This window comes from Panulirus ornatus, chromosome 48 (assembly GCF_036320965.1).
Source record: "Panulirus ornatus isolate Po-2019 chromosome 48, ASM3632096v1, whole genome shotgun sequence".
NCBI classification, from domain to species: domain Eukaryota; kingdom Metazoa; phylum Arthropoda; class Malacostraca; order Decapoda; family Palinuridae; genus Panulirus; species Panulirus ornatus.
In genome coordinates, this window is record NC_092271.1 from 17,870,858 (window position 1) to 17,895,893 (window position 25,036).

At 44.7% G+C, this 25,036-nt stretch overlaps 1 protein-coding gene across 4 annotated transcripts in view; it reads right to left on the minus strand.

Moving 5' to 3' along the window:
* LOC139764167 (acetylcholinesterase-like) overlaps positions 1-25,036 on the minus strand; it is a 207,644-nt gene that overhangs the window by 49,251 nt on the left and 133,357 nt on the right. For 3 of the 4 annotated variants that reach the window (XM_071690713.1, XM_071690714.1, XM_071690712.1), the window contains exon 3: positions 12,520-12,633. The exons of the other annotated variant lie outside the window; for it this stretch is intronic. The gene's annotated coding sequence lies outside the window, so the exon portion shown is untranslated. The remainder of the gene's footprint in view (positions 1-12,519; positions 12,634-25,036) is intronic. 4 annotated transcript variants of the gene reach the window in all.

Here is a 25,036-nt window from a genome sequence, read left to right on the forward strand (position 1 = left end):
AATATTCATGTTCTTTTAGGTAAATCTTTTTTTATAGTCTTCTTTGATAATTCCATGGATCGTGTCTTTCATGGGTCATGCTGTTTATCTAATCGTGGGGGATTTTTGATGCAATTTGAGAGAGTTGAATCATAGTTTTTGTTTATTTCACAAGGTACAGTATGTTGGTTCTCTATCCATGTCACAAGGTTTGATTCCATCACATGATGTAACATAACGTCCCATTCCTTTGATTCACATGCTGTAATATGATGACCATTCCTCACATCACCTGTTATAGGATGCTGACCATTCCTCACATCACACACATACGTTTTTCGTTATTATAAAGTGACGTTATATTTTAGTATAGGTGTATAACATTGTCAAAATAACCCCAGGGGTCCCTCCTCAAGGGGCTGTGGCATCTTCAAGGCTGCAGTACAATCGGTGGCGTCAAGAGCAGGGAAAACGATTGGACTCCTTTGGAGTAAGAAGTTGCCAGGCTAGTATATTGATAGATAGAGATAGATAGATAGATATACGCATTGACACAGTAAAATAGCTGATCATATACATATGTAGTGTTGATTAGATTTCTTTTTTTTAGACACTGAATATAATTCTAGCCAAGCACGTATAGGCCACAACAGGATGTGTACCGGAATTTGGAACTCGTTACGGGGAAAAAAAAAAAAAAAGGTCGGTCAAATTAACAAAATATGCAAATGAAAGTCCGTAAATATAAGCCCACAAATGCGTAAACTATCAATAATGTGTCGTATATGACATCAGCAACATGTTCCTCGAAGCCACAAGGACATACGATCGTAAGGGTATATTAGGTGGGCATATTATACTAAGGGTATATCAAGAGGACATATTATACTAAGGGTATATCAAGAGGACATATTATACTAAGGGTATATCAAGAGGACATACTGTACTAAGGGTATATCGAGGATTCTGTGTGTGTGTGTGTGTGTGTGTGTGTGTGTGTCTGTATCGGGCGGCAGACACTTAGGTATGAGGAAGCTTCGCAAGGCGAGTCAGTCAGGCACCTTGGCACCGGTGGGGCCTGTGCCAGGGGTTGGTGCCACCACACTAGAGAGGAACACCTTTTTGGCAACACACAGACACACACACACACACACGGACGATGCCTGCCTGCCAGGTAACTGAAATATAGTAGAGAAGGACAAATAAAATACGTACATTAATTAACTTTGTCAGATTGACTTCTGAAAAAAAAAAAGACAGAAAAGTAACTCTTGAAATCTCGTTATAAAATCTCGTGCAGGGAAATACGTGCAGGAGAAACATTTTCGACGCTCTGGGCTTGATCACTGGTGAATGACACTCGTTCAACATGAAACCGAGGAGGAGAAAAAAGCGTGAATGTAATTAAACTGATGTAAAAATGAGCTATAGGCTATAAAAGAAAACATCGACGAAGAAATCGATGTAGGCTCGGGTCAAAATAAATTGAGAGAGAGAGAGAGAGAGGGAGAGAGAGAGAGTACCATGCCTCCAAAATCATATATATCTCGAAGAAAAAGGAATTTTCTCAATGGAGAAAGAAGCGTGCAGTTCGAAGCCTTCTTGAAAGAGAATGAGATGTGATTTTTGACATGAATGGCTCGTAAGAATTCCCTCTATATCTCATGGCCATCGAGGCATGATACAAGTCTCATAGTGTGTGGGAGGCTTGACACATGAGGGCAGTGAGTCAGAGATGAGGCTCAGGCCAGTGTGTGTGTGTGTGTGTGTGGTCCAGCCAACACACACATACACACACACATGAATATACTCCACACACACACACATGAATATACTCCACACACACACTAATATACTCACACCGCACTTCAAGAAGAACAAAGAGCTAACAGAGAAGGTCCAAAAGAGAGCAACAAAGATCATACCACAATCAAGAGATGCTGAGTTAACAGAAAAGGCTACTAAGGCCTTGAATATCCCCATCATGAAGGAGAGAAGAGCGAGGCGAGTTAACCTGATCACAACCCTCAGGTTTTTAAACCAGACTGATGATGATGACAACAAACACTTCATCGAGACATGAAGAGGATGGAACAACCAGACGACATAACACGAAATTAAGTCAAAAATTTGAGAAAGATGTTAAGAAGTACATTTTTACAGAATAAGGTCGGTGGATAAATGAAATGGAATGATTGAGGACATAATAAATGGGCATAGTATACAAACGTTTAAAAGACTCAATGAGGGAAGATGACGTTCAAGAGATGGGGCCCTACGAGTGTAGAATTCCCCTACCCATTCTGTACAGACAGGTAATCACAAAACGCGTAATTACACACGTCATAAAACGAATACTAGTATAAAAACTTTACCCCCTAACAATATGACATTGAAATCACTGTTGGAACAAAATAATTGAATTATCCCAAGGGCCAAAAGGCGTAAAAAGATGTTAATTGAAGGTCATGTTCATTATAGATAAAGCTTCGCTGCAAGGTGTTGCCACATTGGGAATTTACCATTAAAGCTCCGCACAGTGTTGCCATGTGGACAACTACCCCTCGTAAGTGATGTCATACCAGGGCATAGATCCTGTAGCCTGTCTCCGTAGCTGAGGTGTTATGAAAGTCGTTCCTCTCGTTAGTACTACATACAAGTATAGTACATCACGACTGACATTTGTATGATTATATGTCCCCTCTTTTTTTATGATAGGATGGTTAGCAGGTCGTCTTCTTGTAGGCATTGCCGTCCTCTGGCTCGTTGGTTACTCGTAAGTCGTCCCCTGCTCTGTAACAGTCCCCTCGCCCTCACTCCCCCTCCATTATACTATCGCTGGGTAGACGAAACTGTTGTCGTCGCACAGATCCCGAAACTGGAGTTTTTTGCCCTGCAGTTCACACGATGGTTGCCTTAATGTTTGCAGGAGTGTCAATAAGGAGGTAAATAACACTATCTTTTTTAAAGTAAAGTTTCAGGTAAGTGACATTACGTAGAACTAGCTCTTGGAGGTAAAGCTTTGTGACGTTGGCCTTAAAGAGATGAGGCCTTTGTTTGTTAAGAGGGTAAGGTTTTGTGTGGTCCTTGGCCCTTGGGGAGTCAAGGCTTTGTAGTCCTTAGCCCTTGGGAAGTAAGGCTTTTGTAGTCCTGGCTCTTGGGAAGTAAGGCTTTTGTAGTCCTGGCCCTTCAGAAGTAAGGCTTTGGGGCCCTGGGCCTTGGGAGGTAAGGCTGTTGCAGGGGTCTATAGAGGGTAATGATGCGTCAGGTCCTTACTACACCAGTCAGGCTTGCCTGCTCGAGGTTACACCGCCGGCGAAGTGTCACCTTTGGCATGGCTGTATCATTGGGTATACAACCCTACCGAAGAAATTCTCACTCCAAAGGAAACTACATTTCTTCGCCACTAGTAGCACCCCAGCCCTGGGCTGTAGGAGCCCTTAGAAATTATATATATATATATATATATATATATATATATATATATATATATATATATATATATATATATATATATATATATAGTCCATAAATCTACCAGAAACGAGCCCGGTCTTTCTTGCCGTGGTGGATGAGATCCGGATATTGGAATACGATATTCAATAGTCGGGGGAAAGTATTTGCAAATTGTGCCTGGTATTCTGGCCTCATCCTCAGCGGTCTTGTGGAGGGCTCGTTATTGGCACCAGTAACTCCCTCATCCTCCTGCTTCTCCATAACCACTCCCCTTTCCGCTGTCTCGTTTAAAGGGACCCCTGCTGTCTTTTTTTCTTTAAAGCTACCCCTCTCTCGTTATGTTTAAAGGCCAGGCCTTTGTTGCCTCATTTAAAAGGACCCCAAGTTGTCTCAATACAGAGGGACCTCCTCCTAGATGTCCCATATGAAAGGACCCTACGTTGTGTGATTAAGAAGGAGCCTCCCCCTGTGTCATGAAAAGTGATCACACACTTTCTCATCGGAAGAGACCCCAGGCTCTCTCATGTAAAGGGTCCCTTAGTGTTCTCTGATCTAAAGGGACCCTAAGCAGAGTCTCACTCAAAGGCACAACATGTCGTCTCCACTCTAGAGACACCCGCACTTTCTCATTTAAAGGGATCCCATGATTTCTCATTTAAAGGGAGGCCCACGCACCTTCATTACGGAAGCTCAATGCTGTCTCATTTAAAGGTCGTGGATGCCATTTCCTCGGGTTTACCGGTGATTTTGCGGGGGTTTCTCTCTCTCTCTCTCTCTCTCTCTCTCTCTCTCTCTCTCTCTCTCTCTCTCTCTCTCTCTCTCTCTCTCCTTGTTGCATCCCTCGTTTCACCGACACTCGTGACTTTTTTTTTTCTATTTTCGCTTCAAGGTGAAACGGGTTTCATTCTGAAGGACCGTGACACAGAAAACCATCGGTTCTCAGCGTACGTTGTCTTGGGGTCGACGTTTTCTCTTGCCTTCAAAAATAACGCAGAGAGAGAGAGAGAGAGAGAGAGAGAGAGAGAGAGAAGTAGAGATACAGTGAGTAGGGACACAGGATTCTGACGATGGCCTTCACGATATCAGAGGAGCCCCCATATCAGCACCGACTTCAGGAGGAGATAAAGGAAGACGTGGAAAGATAACAGGAAGCAGAGGAAGATAAGAGAAAAAAAGATAAGAGAATCGGTGAACTTCCCCAGTGTTCATGTTCAACAACTGTTCTTTTTCCATCCCCCAAATCGTTGTGTCAATATTAGAACTCCCAGATACCTGGGAGCTAAACCTGGGGGGTTTAGGTGGGCTGAAGTTTGCGTTGAAGCTGTGCGACAGAAGGGGCAGGAGCGGGCTCCACCAACTCCCAGAATTTCATTTGAGGAGAGCAATGCTTATCATCATTAACACCTGGCCAGATGTTCCTTTAAGCAGATGCAAAAAGCTATTCATTCATTCGTATTTCGTAAATGCTGACGACATCAATGGCTGACTATTGCTGATAAAAGAAAGGGCCAATTTAGACTTATTTTTTCTTTTGTATCTACCTATAATCGGGAGACTTTTTCTTGTTCATTCTAAAAAAACAAAAGTGTTATATTTATAATTCTCTCTCTCTCTCTCTCTCTCTCTCTCTCTCTCTCTCTCTCTCTCTCTCTCTCTCTCTCTCTCTATCTCTTTGTATTTTTGCTGAAAATGGGACTACGAATTTTACGATGCCCTGCTAATGGGAAGGAGGGAAAACCCGGCAACGCAGAATTACCTGTGGTGGGGTTGCTACTGAGTAAGCAGCGAAATGTGGCCAGCAGCTACAGAGGGAACGAGTCTTACAGCAGATCGGAGGACGAGGTGAGGGTTCCTTCGTCCTTACACAAACAGCTCAGTAGGCCACATGTGGCCTCGTCAACAGGCAAACTGCGAACCCAGATAGCTCAGATGCCACTCCACTACGTGGTGGATTTGGCCTCGTCGATATGCACACTGCATACGCAAAACAGCCCGGATGATCGTGTGCTACTCCCGACACACGGGAAGGGATCTGAAGTCGTCGAAATGCGCTTTACCAACACAAACAGCTTAGTTGGTCATATGCCACTCACGACCCAAGGGATCTGACCACCTCGAGAGGAAATACTGCAAACGCAAACCGCCCACTTGATCACATAAGACAACACGAGGGGACCATCAGAAACATTGTTTTTGATTCATTTCTGAGGTTTTAAGTGAGGTGGGGTCGACCGTGTGGTTATAAGGAGAGAGAGAGAGAGAGAGAGCAGCTGGGGAAGACAGACAGAAAAAGAAAAATGAAGAGGAAAAAGTGCACACCAGCTATATGAAAATTGGACAATACCTTTTGGTACGGGTGAAACAATACTGGAAAAGAACAACACCTGGTCTCGCGCGCGAGGAAATAATGAGTTGTTTCCTAGACAAGAGCGGGAGGAGAGCCAGATGTTTCCTAGACTAGAGCGGGAAGGGAGCCAGTTGTTTCCTAGACAGAAAAAGGAGGGGAACTAGTCTACATTTCCCTGCTACTGGAAGTAGCGCAACCCTTAGAAAGATATTTTGGTTAACACCAGGATTGTTGCATGGAACGTAATTCTAGGGTAATTATGAAACAGAAAATGATTGATTATATATGTTTCATATTTGTTAGCTGTTTTCCGAGTTAGGGAGGTAGCGCCATACAGAGACGAAGAACTGCCTCATCTGTTCTTATCCATTCTCTCTGTGTCTTCCATAAAGGACTAAAACCAAAGCCCACTATCCCAGCATGCGGTGAACCCATCCCTGTATTTCTTAGACCCTCATCATCCCATCCTTAAACAGCCCTGGCGACATCACACAAGCTGACGCTGACCTACCCTCACTCGTTACCACTCACCCTCCTCCCTTCCTTTTTGCACACACGCTTCATTCTCTCGCTAGAAACTCCTTACTACATCCAGTGGATTTCCTCCCACACCAGATGTTCGCAGCATCATCCAAAATGATTCTCTGTCAGTTCTAAAACCATACGGTTTCCCACGATCCATTGATGCTACATAAAGATCCCTTTCTCTCCCTGTATTTCTCACACAAATGATATATACATATCAAGAGAAAGAAAAAAAGATATTAAACACTCATGCACAGTGGACTAAATATATCAGCGCTAGGAGGTGAAGCGATTCAATGGGACCTGTGCCGTGCTTAGCGCTAGGAGGTGAAGTGATTCAATGGGACCAGTGCCCTGCTTTTATGTCAGCTGCTGAGGTATCCCTAAACCTCCTCCAACAGTGATCGTGAAAGACATTGACAACCATGTTGCTTTTGGAGGTAATCAGTCTCGCCTTCCAGAGCCAAACTGTTTCGCAAATATCCCAAGCGTCTCGTAATCACGAGGGTAGTGGAGACACACACACACACACACACACACACACACACACACACACACACGTTCAGGATCACTTCTGCAAATACTTCCAATTGGAAACCGAAAGCACTTCCCCCTGGATAGCAAATGGAGCGTTGACCTGTGTACTGCTTTGACATGTTCCAAAAGAAGGAACAGAGAAGGGGGCCAGGTGAGGATATTCCCTCAAAGGCCCAGTCCTCTGTTCTTAACGCTACCTTGCTAATGCGGGAAATGGCGAATGACATCTACGCATGACATCTGATGTAATCTATTTACCACTACACCCCGAGCATCGAACATCGGAACCATCATCGAGGCAGCCGTTCTGGTCTAGGGGGTATAGGCTACCTGGTTCCCACACAGATGGTCCGAGGCTCAATTCTCGGGGTATAGTGTATATATACACAGCCGAAATCCATCGACAAAGGCACGCCAATGTCAAGACCCACATTAAGGTATCTGCATACAAAAACTTGCCTATGTAGGTTGATACACACGGACGCACACACATCGAACGAGGAGTTAACTTCACGCTGACACAACCTAAGCAAGAAAGCCCGTTCCGTCGACACCTGTTCGATGCCACCGATCTATGTATCTTGTCCTACAATTTCTATGAGACATCCTGACAACCATGCGACCTGGTATTTCTAACGTCATTGTGTGTGTGTGTGTGTGTGTGTGTGTGTGTGTGTGTGTGGTACCACTCCCCTCCCTGGTACCTGTGGTAATGGTACGTTCCCTCACTTGGGTTTGTCTAACATTCGTCGTAATAAGGCAGACTATTAAGATGAGAACCCGCTCACTTAGCTATATTCTTCCCCTCACCATTTTCGTACTGCTGTCTGTTCTAAAACACACACACACGAGGAGGAAAGAGTAAAGAGACGGGGCAACACACGTCAAAGACTCTCTCCCCGGAGCACACAAACAGTCCTCACACACTCGCATAGATAAGTATATTAGCATAACTACCCTGTGTTACAAAAGTGTCAAAACACTGCTAATGACAGATTCACCCTTCCTCTCAGCACCTTACCCATTACCTGTCTCTGAACACCTAGCTATTATGCAACCACTAGCAAAACCCATTCAATCCCCACTATTAACCACTCGGCACCATCGTTCATAACTCGTTGGGGAACACAACCCATCACACGACCAAAGATCCGATCCAGCACAACAGCAGCCTGAGCTACAACAACCATTAACCTCCAGGGGGCCAGAATATACCTAATTATACCCAGGGTTGTTTTAATGCTCCTCACACGACCCACCGTGAAGAGGAGGCTCCTCCTTCGCCACTCTCCAGCAGTACTATCGGGAATCTATAGAGAAGACGTTATATATGTGGGTTACAGCGCGGCACGGGGCTCCTTCCGTCCCTCTCCTCTCCATACGGGAACCACCTCCACAAGACGACGCCCCTCCTCCTCACCCCTAGCCCCACCTGGACGGCCAGCTCACCTCTCCCTCACAATTACCCACCTAAAGACCCATTTGTACAGATCCATAGAGCAATAGCATGAACCACCTCCAGATTCTCACACGTATCCACAGTGACCAAGATTCATTTTTGTTGAAACCCGCTTACACACACACACACGTCAAGACCCAGTCCAAGAGCTCCCAGCACACCTTACTAGGTACACCTCTGTCTAGAGTTCTCGTGAAGGTGTGTTGTAACTGAGGTACTCCTCTGTCGATCCTTTCTCGGATCTACCTCTTTTTTTTTTCCGTCTTCCTCCAGCGTCCTTTGAGTGTTTACCAGCGTTCCAGTGTCAGGGTGTCTCTCTCTCTCTCTCTCTCTCTCTCTCTCTCTCTCTCTCTCTCTCTCTCTCTCTCTCTCTCCTACCATCCACCGATGAAGAACAACGAGACAGTAGTCATGAAGTGTCCTGCATGGCTGAGTTCGACCTGCATTTTGACTTCTATGTGTGATCTCGTAATTTCCCATTTCTGGTCGAGTGAGAGCTATTTCCTATTAGGAAACGCTGTCATTGGTTTCCTTTTGTTTGCTTATCGAAGGCAAGAAATGAAGATAACCAAAAAATAAAATCACCGAGACTTTGTCGCTTGTGTTCATACAATTTTCAAACGACTGGGAATTACATAATTGCGTCTAATATACATTAAAATAGAAAATGTAATGAACAACAGAGGATTTAAACCTTTTATCACGAAGCTGTGGCGGGTTAGGACCGAAAGAAAGTATATTCAGAATGTCAACAAAGGTGGAGGATCCTCCACTCCCTTGAAAAGCAGCATTCAAGGTTTAAGAAGGGAGAGAGAGAGAGGTATATGACCACTTCGCCGGGGCCTTCAGATCGCCTCTTTTGTCCACGTGCAAGTTCGCAACACTTGCTTATGTGAAGGTTTTATGGCGTGGGTTAAAGCGGGTGGAGCACGCTCTCAACACACCCCGTGGCTCCCACAACCTCCCTCCTTCAGCCACCACGGCAAGTGGTGCTGCCGGTGGCTGACTGCCGAGTGCATTCATCCTCTGTGTGTGTGTGTGAGCAGCAGACCCGTCACAATCTCCCACTCTGAGACATGGATCATCCCCGAGGGAGACCGATAAATGTACCTGTGGAGACACCGTTGCCACTGTGGCTGGCGTTTGTGAGGGAGGGAGGGAGTGGCTACGGGCGTGAAGTGTGGCAAAGCTGGTGTTATTGCTGTCCTTACATGGCCGCTATATCGGCTTTAAAAGCTATTTTTTTCTTGTCACAGCTATTGCGGCCTCGGTATAATATTTTGTATTTTTAAATCATTCTTTCGGCGAGTTCGTTCACTCGTACTTCATTCAAGTCACATTTGTGACACGAAATGAAGACCGTTTATGCCGGGTCCATTCGGTCGGAAATCATGTGTCATAGAACGACGAGGATGATCTTTACAGCTTAATGCAACAAATCATGAATGTTTAACCTTAATTAAAACATATTTTGTTGGGTTATTGAAACGTTAAAGCTGATCATGGATAACAAATATACTTGATTTTGTTAGTTCACATCTGTGTTCATGATCATATCCATCCTCCATTGGTTAATCAGAAAGACTTACGTGAGTGTGTAATGTGTAGATACCTATCTGTAACTACATATTTGTACTGTATAGCGAAGGAAATTTGCACTTTGTGTGTGTGTGTGTGTGTGTTGAACAATCTGATATGGACGTTTTATTAAAGCCTTCATACACTGTCATGGGCTATCGAGTTAAATCCTATCTGTCTCTGTTTGTTTGGTATAGGTCTGAGTGCTCTCTCTCTCTCTCTCTCTCTCTCTCTCTCTCTCTCTCTCTCTCTCTCTCTCTCATATATATTGACACGGCACATAACGGGCAATAAAGATGAACATTAGTCGTATTTATTGAAATTTGGGAGATAAGATGATTGTGATATTAACTCTACGGCTGTTTTGCGTCCCTTTCCAACCGATATGTTTGCATAGCCCGATATGTGAAGACGAGGGTGTAATCGAAGTTTACTCAGAGTAACGAAGTCTTCAAATAACCTCTAGAACTCAACCTGACACTTATGAAAGACCTTGACGAATCGTCCTGTATATATATATATATATATATATATATATATATATATATATATATATATATATTTCACATTCCTCGGTACACTCAACAGATAAAGTGGAAACACTGTCGAACGCGCGGAAGAAATATTGATATAAGTTGGTCAAAAATGAACACCAGTGTAACTAGAAATTCATAGATGAAGTGGCAATCCTTGTAGCTCTCAAATGGGCACTGACAGACAACCAACTACAAACACAGAAAACGAATGAACGTTAAATTAATAATAATCATCCAACTCGCGTTTAGTTCGAGTGTTTTACGGGATGGAGGTTGACGTGCTGGTCAATACACCAAGATGGGTCTTTTACGGGGTGGAGGTTGACATGCTGGTCAATACACCAGGGTGGTGGGTCTGCGAGACGTGGGTTCTGAGCCGTCTGAGGCCCAGTATGAGTCAGGTCGTCCAGGATTGACTGACTTCGCTAAACTTGCACCAGACAGATGGCTCTCTGCCCTTTGCTGATACACGATAGCTTCAGGCAGGACTACTGAAACTAAACTGGCGGTTTGCATTTCTCACAAGTAATGCCAGCGTTGGACGATACTGGCAGGAGTTGACTGGCTGAAACCAGGATCATTATTTCCTGATACTAAACAATGTTCTGAAGGAAATACCATTAAAGAAGATTAGTTTATATATGTACCCAGACTTATCCAACGTGAGCCAGCTTAACACAGGTGTCGATACCCGAGGCTCAATATCCAAGAGCTTTTCTTGTTCAGAAACTTGAAGAGGAAGAGAAGAAAATATCAAAACAGACTAAGCTGTCCTTACTTAACTTTTTTCTAGTTCAGAGGGAGAAGTTATGTTACATTTGACGTGTGACACAGTCTTTACAATGATTGGTTCATAAGATCAATCTTCGACATTGTTAATGAGTCATCAGATCTCCAGTTCAAGCAGCTAACACTGACGGTGTGTCCTTAGAAGAAACGTACGAGGTTCGAGCACCGCTCGCCACACTCACTCCACTGACCACCGCTGCTTCACCACTGTCGCTGGTGTTCTCAGTGAGGGAAAGCAAGTCACAGGTGGTCCCAAGCTGGATCATGTCGAGAAGGTTTATCTGATGGACATCATACCTGAAAAAGCTGGTTGGTCTGTAGTCATGTTGCTGGTTTATTCAGCTCGCACCAAAAAAGAAAAAAAAAATTTTTCTCCATACAATGTGGAATCGACCATAGAATCTTGTTTACCAGGTGTATACTATTACCCCATGATCACACATACACTCGGCTTTGACATGTCAGAACTGTCTCTGACCTGCGTGGAACACTGCTCAACCTAGAGAACAGAATACTTCAACCATTCACACATTCATCTTTGACGACTACTTAGAATTTAGGAAGAAATCAAGAGAACAAAAGATCAGAAACTTTACCAATCTTAATCAACATAAGGAAAGGTTCTTTAAGTGAAAAAAAGACTCTGTTACATGCAGTTCAAGGGAAGGGAGGAAGACCACGTGAATTTAGGGGAGAAACAGACTGAAGTTTAAGGCAGAGGGAACCGTAGCTATTGATCGAGCATCTAACCTTCCGTGCCGAGGGGACCTTAATTATTAACCTTTACAACCCATAGATCTCAGGGTTCTCTCTATCCCACTGACCCCATCCCCTACCCCTTCGCAAAACGCCCATGAGACAAACATTCCCTTCCTGGTCACCTGGATTCTATATACCTTTGTCTTTTGTCACGCGTTATGAACCTGAGTGTACCCCGGTCACTCACACAAGACTCGCTGTTCGTATGAACGAGGGAGCAAGGCACTGCTTATTTACTATTCTAAGATTTTACTACATTACCGTGTGGCACGCATGACCTAGATTCCTCTAGACTGTCATATTGTAAGCCTGACACAAGTCCGTCCATTACACGTCAAGTTCTGAGTGAGGGATACGAGTATTCTGATCTTAACAAGTGGTGGTCCTTGTCACGATTATTGCATTGGCTGTTTTGGGTTAATGATATCTACCAGCCTAAGACCATTATGACCATCATAAAGGATTGTCATCATCAGAATAGAATGAAGAAACACTCTCTCTCTCTCTCTCTCTCTCTTTCTACGTACGGTGGCTGACTCAGGAAGGCGACTCACCGTGCGGGGAGTGTGGGGCTAGCAGACGACTTGGTGTGTGTTGGCCGCAGCAGAAGCTGTCCCTGGACCGCCTCTGCTCATTTACCTCTGCACGGCTCCCGCTCTCCTGGCCACCTGCAGGTAAAAACATTACTGTTACTGGCTTGCCCCGCTCCCAGGCAACCTACCTCAACTCTAGCGTTCTTGTGTGGGTTCGTGAGAGCGTGCAGGGGATTGAGGTTTTGCTGAGGATTGAGTGGTTGTTGAGGGCCGGCAGTGATGATGGAGGCTGATGGTGGTGATGGTGGTTGGGTGTAGACTTTATTATGCTCCGCTCTGTTGCTACTATTGGTGATAGCTGTGTTGGTGGTGATGGTTGGGTACGTCTGGCGTCAACCGTGTTGGTGGAGATGGTATGGGTGATGATAGCGATGGTGATGATGAAGATGCTTATGATGGTGGGTGGTGGAGATGATGCCTGTGGTGATGATGGCTGATTTTACTGTTGTCACTATCTGCTGATAATACTGTCTGCCCTTCTCAACATCGTAGTCATTAAAGATAAAAAGGCGCTGGCTTTATCTTGCCATTGTCAAGGCATTAGCTGTTGAATTGGTACCTACACACACACATACACACACACGAATTGATACCTACCTACACACACACACGCATGCACACCTACCCCCTTCAAGTAGGTTACCAGACACCAAATGAAACTCATATTACACCAGACACACCAACATGAATCACGCACCATCAGTAAAACATGAGAGTGTGTGTGTACACTACTGATAAAAGAAAATGGACCGAGTGTTGCACAGCCTGCTCAGGGTGTTGGCGTATTTGGGAGCCTAACAATGGGTTGAGCGACAGGTAAATGTCGCGTCAAAACTTTAAAAAAAAAAAGAAAGAGTTCATTATTCCGTGAACAGTTCTATTTCATGCCTGCCTTCTTCAAAACAGGATCTTCAACATCTGGTGAAATTCGCTGCTTAAGAAATGTTTGTGGGTTTGTGTATATCACTTTAATTGTAGCCCATTAAAGCATACGAAGGGCCCATCTGTTAAACCTGACCAGATTTAAAGTTGAATAAAACCGAATCACATTTGGCTACATTTGACTTATCTTGGTTCTAATCTGGAAGCTCAGGTCTGTAAAGGAAACCTATACTCTTTCTCCTTCAAGAAGTTCCTTTTTAACATTAAGAAGAACTTTACAATTCACAGAATAACCAGGCACACCAGAGAGGAAAATAACCCTTGAGAAAGAGAGTGGTGTTTCCTTATTCGGCAGATCGTCTTTGTGGGTTCCATTTAGTATGAATGAATGCACAACACCTCAGGGCTGTTGTTCTGAATACTCGAAACGCCTCACATGCCAACAACAGATAATTATGAAAACAGCGCAAGTCATAACTCGTGGTGAATGAGACTTATGGGTTGCCTGTACACACACATACACACACGTACACATACACACACACACACATATGTACATTTGTTCCACTGCCTCTTTTGCTCTCTGATCCGCCGTGGTTCAACCAGTTTCGGACCTCTTTATTTAGAGGGCGCCTTCTCAGGGTCTTGGTCTGATGTCGCCCCCCCGTTTATACTGTCCATTGCATTGCTTTTTGATGTACTGTGGTAATGGAGAACCGCAGAATCTCAAAGACGGTCGCTATGACTATCACTTGTGTATTAAGGGAAGAGCTCTTTCCACTCGTGTCACCCCAGCTAAACGCCTAATACTCATTCGTCGGGTGGCCACCAAAGTTATGGACGAACAGATAGGCTGGCTGTAAGCCGACTGCCCTATCCCGAACTCCACCCCAGAAACAAACATTGTGAATGATCCTGCAGGGTGGAGTTCTCTGAGAGAGTTGAGCAAGAGGAGGTCAAGAATGTCGATCGTACGACACCGAAAGGATGGGAGGAGGCGTGTGTTTGCGACACGACACACAGTTCCAGAGGCGACACCAGTATGAAGACATGCGAGAACAGAGACGTCAGTACGTCCAGGTACAGCAGTGACATCAGCACCATAAGACATCAGGACCAAAAGTGATATACCAGTAACATCATCACCGTAAGACGTAGCCTCGGATGACATCAGCCCAACATCAACAAGACATCAACAGAAGCAACCACATCAACAGCACTAGTGACACCAGCTGCGTCATCAACACATCAAGAAAAAACAGAGGAACGTATTTGGCTAGGAAAAAAAGGGGGTGGGTGGGTAGTGGAGGAGGAGGAGGGTGGCTGGTGGCCATTATATTGCGTCATTATCATTAAATGGCCCCAACGTCCGTCTCCCTCGGGAGACACGGATAAAACTCGACCATATTTACCCCGGAGTCAACCACCCTCGACAACACAGGCGAGGAAAGGTGTGGAGAGGCTTTATTACCTTCTCTGTTTGTCTTTGTCTTTCTTTATATATATATTTGTGTGCCTCACACACACACACACACACACACACACACACACACACACACATTTCATCCTATCAACCTTCATAGCACCACAAAACAAACCTGCAATACCATAAACATTCTGGGCATAACCCTAACCTCCACTCTGTTGTGGAGCCCCACGTACGTGCAACATTAGAAAACTGCTTCCTGAAAGCTGCAGCTGTTGTAGAAATGTTGTAACCATCTCTCCTGTAAGTACTGTATCAAATAGGGGCCTTGATCGCCGTATAGCTGGGAGTCTCCCTCTCCATTTACCATGATATTGCCTCTCTCTCTCTCTCTCTCTCTCTCTCTCTCTCTCTCTCTCTCTCTCTCTCTCTCTCTCTCTCTGCAGGAACTATCAGTTGTTCGGAACACAGCTCTTGTGAGCTGTGTTCCCATGTCTTCCGAATCCTATAAGCCCTAGACCCGCAGCACGTAACTGACTCTTCCTTCCCATAGCTTTTGTGTTGAAGACCAGCTACACGAGGATTAGGCGTTATGATGCCTCCTCCTCCTCCTCCTCCTCCTCTTCCTTTTCTCGTACAGCAAAGCTTCAAAATTCCTTTTAACCTTCCTCACCTTTTCCTGTAATCACTACACTTTCCAGAGTCGGATCTGTATACACCAAAAGAACTCATATGAACTCGCTTTCTTTCATTCTATTTTTCAGACGTCCTCTTCGTATCCTGCCTTTTCAACCTGAACAGCTTCGATTGGCATATTCCAGGTGTGTTCATAAATCTTAAGTATACGAACGGTTGTTGATTATCGGCCCAGGTGTACTTTAATAGGATCACATCCGTCGGATCATCACTTTACAAATAGCATAGATAACCCAACGTTGTCTGTCTCAAATCCCTTTTAAGTTTCTTAGATGTTTTTCCCCTGCTGATAACCATTACCACTGCCAAAACAAAGAGGCCACTTTTGAAAACGAAACCTCTATCATATATATATATATATATATATATATATATATATATATATATATATATATATATATATATATATATATATATATACGTATGACGACTGCTTTCAACGAAGAAGTATGATTCACGTTGACATGGAACGCGATGAACGGGTTTCCTCGCGTCCATAAGCTAACGCTAGATCTCTCAAGTGATGGAAAGAGTAGAAACAATATCCAGGAGTGTGAATCATTTGTGCCTCGCGCCCTCATACGTCCAGAGTTTGCCACAGACGTCATGCAGGTTTCAATGAGTGGCGCTCCAAGGCCATGTTAAGTTATATTGAGATGTCTCCCCATCCATTGCAGCTTCAGGGTATGGCGTCCCCCGCCCACTCTAGACTTACACAATAGCACTTACGTTTATTCTAGTTTCATTGAGGTATTTCCACTCACTCGTATTTCACTGAGAGGCACCTTCATTCAGTCTGGTTTCACGTAGTAGCATCATCTTCATTCACTGTACCTTTAGTGTGTGGCACCTACAACCATTGTAGCGTCAGTGTGTGGCATGTCTTGTGGTGTGTGTGTGTGTGTGTGTGTGTGTGTGTGTGGAGTCTATCTTTCATTTCTCTCTTTTTTACCCCCGGCGGGAGTGGGCGGGTAGCTGGCCACTATGAATCACATTAGACCGGCAAGTTCCGCAGGCCACTGTCCCAGGAAGATTATTAAAGTTGACTTTGCTTTTGACGCCGACAGACACTCCCGTCATCACACTGTTGCTCCCTGTACATTGCGTTGGCCTTGAACCCCTCCCTGTAGAGCGCGTTGGCGTCGGATCCCTACCTGTAGAGCGCGTTGGCCTCGAACCCCTCCCTGCACAGTGCGTTGGCCTCGAACCCCTCCCTGCAAAGTGCGTTGGCCTCGAAACCCTCCCTGCAGAGAGCGTTAGACTTGAACCCTTCCCTGTAGGGTGCGTTGGCCTCTGAATCCCTCCCTGCAGAGTGCGTTGGCCTCGAAACCCTCTCTGCAGAGAGCGTTAGACTCGAACCCTTCCCTGTAGGGTGCGTTGGCCTCGAACCCCTCCCTGTAGGGTCCGTTGACCTCGAACCCCTCTCTGTAGAGTGCGTTGGCCTCGGAATCCCTCCCTGCAGAGTGCGTTGGCCTCGAAACCCTCCCCGACCGTCGCTAAGACACAATCCTGACATCGCCACACGAACCTTGACGTCACTCTCTCACACACACATCCCTTTTACATCACTGTCGTCGCTCGTCCGTCCACACGAACATGACTCGGAAAACGGTCTATGACTGTGATCACCTTCATAACTGTGACATCCCATCTAACACGCTCACTGATGTCAGGTCCCACGCCCCCTGATGTTACTCCTGTATGAGATCACACTCACACGTCTGTGACATCATCCATATAAACTGTGGACGTCGGCCACACGCCTTTGACATCACTGGTACAACAGCCACATCACCAGTGCGCGCTTGACATCATTCGTTCAAAGATCTCCGATGTCACTCACATTACTCTGACGTCATTTGTAAACCCCTGATGTCATCCACATTACTGACGTCATACACACACACACACACACACACATTCCCGACCTCATTCTGACATCCCTGACTTTACTTATCCCTAAACATCAATGACATCCTTTAATACCACTAGAGAAAGCCTTAACACCAGAACAAAGACCACAAGTGGTATTGAATCCTACAATAAATCTAATATTCATCCAATAACACTAACCTACAACTTTCTTAGAAAACGGTTTGCACATCTAGCCATCTGTTACTTAATAACGGGGATTTTATGATGGTAATTTGACATCGGGTCAATACGATCCTGTTAGCTTTGAAAACACGAGCCAAGAATGTACACATTTCATATCTAATGACTTCCGAACTGTGGGAAATAAAAGTTTGAACACAGGCTAATAATAACTTACTTCCCGTAATAAAGAATTATGTCTTATGTTTATTGAGGCATTCATAACCCACGACACGAAATCATGCGACAACGGAGATTCCACGAATTAGAATTCGAAATAAAATAGTATGCATCAATCTTTTGAAAATGCTTCTCAAAAAAATTGTTCTTATGATTAAAAAGAAAAGAGAAAGACGTAGGCTCTCTCCTTCCCCACTAGTCTGCTGTGAATTGATAACTTTAACGTTAATCTGATGGGTTCCCGTGGTGTAGCGCATAGGTTCGAATCCTAGTTACGCAGTGGGTCCACAGTCACCCCTAGCTGTTCATCCACCTCTGGGTGTTGGTCGATAAAAAGGGTACCTGGCTCAGGTTATGGGATATATATATATATATATATATATATATATATATATATATATATATATATATATATAGCGTTAATGGGATGGGCTTGATTAGGGCCACAGATGCCCATGCCATCCAAGCAAACATAAAAAAAAATGTGTAATTACGAATGCATTTCGTTATCAGCTTCAGCGGCTGACAGTTGATAAAGGTCAGTATCTAGCCAGAAAATGCCTCGGATCACCCGAACGACATTACCCAAGTGGGCGAGACAAAATCCCAAGCTGGTGGTTCGACGCTTCAGGCCAATCACCTGCTAGGGTCGTTAAGGGCGTCAGGGTCAAGCTACTGCATCCAGGTACTAAGACATTGGTATAGCACTTTCTTGAGGCGGTAAGGATGATTCTAAGACCATTGCAAATGTCTAGTAGCCCATGATGGCTTCAACTTACTACAATCACTTCAAAAGAGACAATTCCTGATCACTCCATTCCTCTGTAACGAAGAGTTTTGTAAATATTATTCATGTGTTCTTTCGTATCTTTCGTCCTCTCCTTGGTGTCATTATATTAATCCTCTTATATTTCTTTTCACTATGATTCGTTCATTTTTCCTCCAGGTCTATCGCTTTAAACCCTTCGTAGTGTTTTCGTTTTCTAGCCATCGCGCCATCTGGTGAAGATTCAGTGCCTTTCGTACTATCCATCCTTCGGTTGTATATGTAACTGTTTCTGTATTTCTCTTCTAGTTAGATGTTCCAGCTTCATCTGAATCGCTTTTAGATATGGTATTTGGCGTAGATATTCCAGTGAGGCTCTTTTTTTTTCCCCAGGACCAGCTGGATGACTTGCGTAAGAATCTCCTACAAGCGGCTTTATACATAGAGTTTTTTGGCCATGTATATATATATATATGGGCTGGTTGATCCTCTTTCACGGGTGGGTGATCCTTACACGTGTGCTGGTCGACCTTAATTTGGGAATGGTTGAAACTTAAGTTTATACATAGGGTATTCAACCCTCATATACATGTAGTGGTTGACCTTTATGTATAAGGAAAATGACCTTTATCTGTCTGTAACGGAGTTATGGAGAAAGTACCAAACCCACTACACTACCTGTAGCTGATATGTGGGTCCTGTAAGCAGAGTACTTATACCCAGGGTCATGGAAGGGGTAGCTAACGCCTCTACATAAGCGCAGACTATAGTGTTGACGAGGTAGCTCAACCAGTACACTCCCAGCACAGTTGTACAGACAGGGTAGCGATCCGCGTTTAGAGCTCTGACGAAGTAACTCTGAGATTGTCAAAGCTATGATCGATGTGGACTAGTGTGAAGCCATGTTTGCTGTAGTTGCCACTATATTCCTTTTATATCCCATGGAATATTGATATCAGACTCTCTCTTTCACAGTTACATCCATTTTCTGTTCTTTAAGTTTTTCACTTCGACTATAAAGAATAAAGTTGATATAAGTAGGTGCAGCAGCAGAGAGGGGCTCAGGCCTCTGATTGTGGCAAACGACATAACTGTTCTCGTTCACATGAATAAACTACCATATCCTTGACTCCGAAGTGACGTGAATTGCTCTTCTTTAAACTCATGCTGCAATCATTGGTCTGACCTTGCAAGCGGTGCATTAGCAGATTGAAACACGTTGTTGAAGGTGAATATCTATGTTTGTTCCTGGTCGCCAGAAATATCTATTTTCTGAACACTCTCTTAAGTGAGGGGGTGGGTGGGTGAGGGAGTCGGTCATCGCTCATACAGCCTCACAAAGCAACTACAATTATGGTTGTTACGACATCATCAGTTGGAACGCTTCTCGTGTACGTGGTTTTCTCTGTAATGACACCATTGGATCTCAGTTGGTACTGAGAATGGTGAGGGGGCCTCTACACAAACCAACAACACCTCGAACACTTCCCAAGAGCAGTCGACAGAATAGGATGCACACAATGGGGCAAAAAGACGTTACCAAGAAGCCATGATTAGGGTCACGACACGCAAGCTGGGGGATGCGTTGCTCTCTGATGGCTTCTAGCTCCCAGACAAAACCTAATAACATAACCACAGCGTTCCCTCACAAGAGCCAACTGGTAAATTTTTCGCCAGAGGCTTTGTGGAAGATGAGGTACCAGACGTCAGCTGGTGTGTGTGTGTGTGTGTGTGTGTGTGTGTGTGTGTGTGTGTGTGTGTGGAAAAGTGAGGGACACGTCCTTATCAGCCAGCGTGAAGGGTCGTTTAACGTGACTGAATAGAATGTGGAGAGCTCCATCACACCAAGTCCAACTTCTATTTGGGATCGTTAGGTTCACTTGTCGTGGTTTACTGTTGTGGGGAGGGTGGGTAAAGATGATGAGAGCAGAGACATGTGACTGACTCGAGGAGTCAACACAGCAAAAAGAGGATTATTAGGAGGATTTAATGCCTACGATCATTATCATGTCTCTCAAGCTGGCGAATCTTTAGTCACCTGAAACAGCTCAGCTGCTCACTACACAACATGCAACTGGACTGGACACAACCTCACGACATTATCATCTATTACTGTACGAATCCCTTGAAGATAATCCATCTTCCTCAGCTGACCTTTCCTCTGAGTCTCTTATTAACCAAAACAAACTATGAAATTGAGAAGCATATATACAATCTATCTTCCTTAGCAAATGATATCTGTCGAGACCTTTTTTTTTTTTTTTCAAGAATTGTACGAATGTGAAGTTTTTAACCCTAACTTACCATACTTTACCTCCCCTTGTCTTACGTGTACCTTATGATGGTGTCGCAAGCTCATCTATCCCTCAACCCCTTTTACCGTAGTTCGGTCTCAGCCCCAAGCTGCCATGTTGTTCCTTTCCTCACAAAGACCTGACGTAGATCAAGCACCTCCTCAGATTCTATCATCCCCTCGACCCTTGGATATGCCCATATTTGACATACGTATATATTTCAGGGCTTTGCCGCTTGTGATCTCCGAAAGTTACCTCTAAATGGACATGCGAGAGCGGGAGGTTGAACCCTCACTCCACGTCCTCTTGTATGTGGTGCACTAGTTAGCCTCGTCATATCCACGTGAGAGACTATCAGTGTCATTAATCCTTGCTGCTTCCTCATACGTGGGATTTGCCGGACGCGGTGTAGTTATTGTTTTCACGGGGGCAGGGGGGTGTTCCCGGACTCCGCCTGCGAGGGGTTTACGCTGCGAGTGAAGGAGACATCCACATCAAGCAGGAGAAACCAACGTTAAGCAGGAGGCTCTATCATTAGGTCACTGAATTCAAATTTCCAACAGAAACGCTTTATCGTTCCCGCCCAGTTCTGACTTACTCGTGGGCTATTCTACGTCGCACTCGTGGACCGTTCTATGTCACTAGTGGGGGAGTTCTGCGTCGGGATGTGACAGTTCTGCGTCACATTTGGGCTATCACGTACCCAAGCTTTGGGCATGGGGGTTTGGGGTAGGGGGGAAGGGAGAGCGAGTTTCGAACACCCAAAAACTACGAAAAAAAAACTCAAAACACGAGAATTCATTTTCCTAATGCTTTTCGATGTCTAATTCAGTCCCTAATATTAGTCAAATTCTCATAAAACTGAACACAGCTGTTATAAAAGAGTCAGTTTATTATGAGACCTGTGACCACTGCCAAATAAAAGTCAAAACTGTGGTGTTTCATAATATAAAACAGCTGATATCAATAATCAAGTGAGTTTTGTTCGATGACACAATGGCTTTTTATGGAGGGAGGGAAATTTCATTATAAACTTGTGCCATTGGTTTAGTAAGGTGGTGAAATGAATACATTGGTTTCAATGGTCACAGGTGGCAACTACTGAATCAGTTAAGTAAACATATATATACATTTATCCATTCTTTTCAGTGATTCAAAGAGAGTTGAGATATATATATATATATATATATATATATATATATATATATATATATATATAGAGAGAGAGAGAGAGAGAGAGAGAGAGAGAGATGTCATTACTAAGCCAATTGCATACTGTATAGAGCAAGAGTTACATGGATAAACAGACCACAAAAGACCCAAGGTCAAAGCGACGTGGTCTGAGGAGGGATGGGGGCAATCATACCCCAGTCCCACCACCTTTGTCTACACGCCTGGGGAATTCTCTGTCACTTCAGACCATTTCTACGTCGTTCATTGGCAGCTCAGTATCGCTTTTGAACTGCCAATGCAAACGACCAGGTTCGATGATGAAGTAGACATCAATTCATACGAAGGTAAATACGTCAGTCTCGTTGCGTTCCACTGGACGTGATGGACGGTCTGATAATCACAGGTTAAACGAGCAACAAAAGATATGTGAAGTGGACTCATTGGTCGAATCTGAATCTATATCAGTGGAACAGAAGAGGTTCGTATTTAAACAGCTTTCGCGTTCGAGAGTGACGTTAGATTTTAAGTCATTCCTTTACAAATAAGGATTGATTGGAATTTTCAAACACAATAGGAAAAGGAGAGAGAGAGAGAGAGAGAGAGAGAGAGAGAGAGAGAGAGAGAGAGAGTTAAACGGATACTTAGACCACACAGATCCCAAGGTCTGAACGGGTTGGTTTGGCCTGAACACCACTGTAGAAGATGCAGTCCCCTTAAAAGCAGAAGAATAAAGAACAGCACAGCAGATATCGAGTACTTATACCCATGATGAACCTGGAGCACCGTCTGCACCTGGGGGAGCCATGAAGCACCGTCTGCACCTGGGGGAGTCATGCCTCTGCTTGACCGCGGAGGTATTGTGGGTGAGGCACAATATGGTGGAACGTCTTCCAGGACAGATATGAGACGGAGGAACTTACACCTGTGAGCCAGGAGAGTCTGGTGCGCCATCTTTTCATCCTTGCACATGTGGTAGTGAAGATCTGATCGATGTAGAGCGCAAGAAGAAAGTTGTCCATCACAAGAAACAACGTCAGTAAGGGACGTGAGAATTGGTATGACAGAGGAGGAGGACGACCACCTCCACCCACACAGGACCCCCTGTGCTAGCTGGAGCTAGAGTGGTTGTCAAGCTTAATGTCATGCAGTGATGTGGCCGTTTCGCTTTTCTGGTTTTAGTTCTCAGAAAATGGGCTGTGGCGATGTCAGGATTTTTTGTGGGGGTGGGAGCTGCGGTGGTGTGAGAATTTTTTCCCCTGGGCTTTAGCGACGTGAGGAATTTTTTCTGGACGGCGGTGGTGAGAGGGATTTCTTCCTGGGCTGAAGCAGTCTCAGGATTTTGAGTGTGGTGGTGTGAGGATATTTTTTCTGGGTTTGGGATGGTACGAAGATCTTGCCTGCGGTGGCGTGAAAATATTTTCTTGGCTGTGGCGTTGAGAGAGATTTTTTTTCTGGACTGCAAGCATCTGAGGACTTTTTTTTATTTTTCTGGCTTTCAGTTCTGTAAGAGGTGACAGGCGCAAAGCGATTTCCTTTCTCTTTTTTTTTTCTCTCTCTCGGTCGCTCTAGTGTTTGTTCTGATAGGCTGGGCTGCAGTGATGACTTCTTTTTTTTTTTATTTCAAGGTTTCGCTGTTGAGAAAAATGGGCTGCAGTCATCAGTTTTCCTTTTTCTTCCCCGTTTTTCATTTCTGACATGATAGTCTGCACGGAAGACATGAGTCTCATTCTGTACTTTCAGTTTTCACTGAGACAATGGATGATAGTGACCTGGGTTTAGCCTTCAGTCTCTTGACCATAGAGACGTTCGTGCGCCTCCCTCACTCCTGATTTGGACTGGGGCTGAAATTTGGAGAGCCAGGTTGCATGGGCGCTGCCGTGAGATGGGGGGCAACACGGAATGAGAGAATCGACTGGGCCAGTACAGGTATATGAGAAATTCGCGTGGACTCCACTAAGGAATTTGAGATGAAGGCGATATATTGTCAACATGAATGCAAAGAAAACGTATAAAGCTCTATGTATTGAGGTTCTGTCAATGGACACACACACACACACACACACACACACACGCACATGAATACCTCCGACGCTCTTCGATGCGTTGAGTTGAAAAACAACTCATGACATAAGTTACGCTCCCTCGATCATTCAACGATGCACGTATTATTTAGACAACATTTCCCGGGAGGCTTCGTTTAACTTATCATTTTCCCTTTCCTAGCGACTCTCGGGAGATGGCATACCTCCAGCAGGTCTCTAACATGATGGGAGTTGTGGGTACTGAGACACAGAAGCGAGGTTGGAACACTACGATGCGGTGAGGAGGGAGCCCAAGCAACACTGTATGGAACACAAGTGTTGACGCCGTAAGAATCTCACCGCAGTAATGTGGTTCATACGTGTCGTTCATACTGGGGATGGGGTCAGTGTCGTCCCCGGCTGACTATACAGGCGGGAGGGAGAGAAGAGGAAAGATAAAGAGGTGTTTATCGTCGTCTAAGGCAGATGGCGTATCTTCTCAGATCGATGACGCTATTGCTGCAGTCTCTGACGCTGTCATTAGCCTGGCCAACCACGGGGGCTTCTCTTGCACTACGTTACCACTTGATTAACCAACCAGATGGTGTTAGCCTCAGTGCGTCATCGGCTGGTCGGCCAACCAGACGGCTGCATTTGCATTACTTCACGGTCCGGGTGACCAATCGATGCGATGCATGACGTCACCACCTTATTTACAACTGGGAGACCTTCCGTTACGTAATGCGACAGTGTGACTGACCACTCACAGGGCTTCCGGCAGATATAACCTCAAAGTAGCGTCACCGTCATCCACGACCGCACTACATCCATTTACACTTTTAGGACTTGCATGGAGTCGTCGCTTCCTCCATGTATCACTTCATATAATCTACACTAAGTATCCAGGCTTATCTACACACACACACACACACACACACACACACAC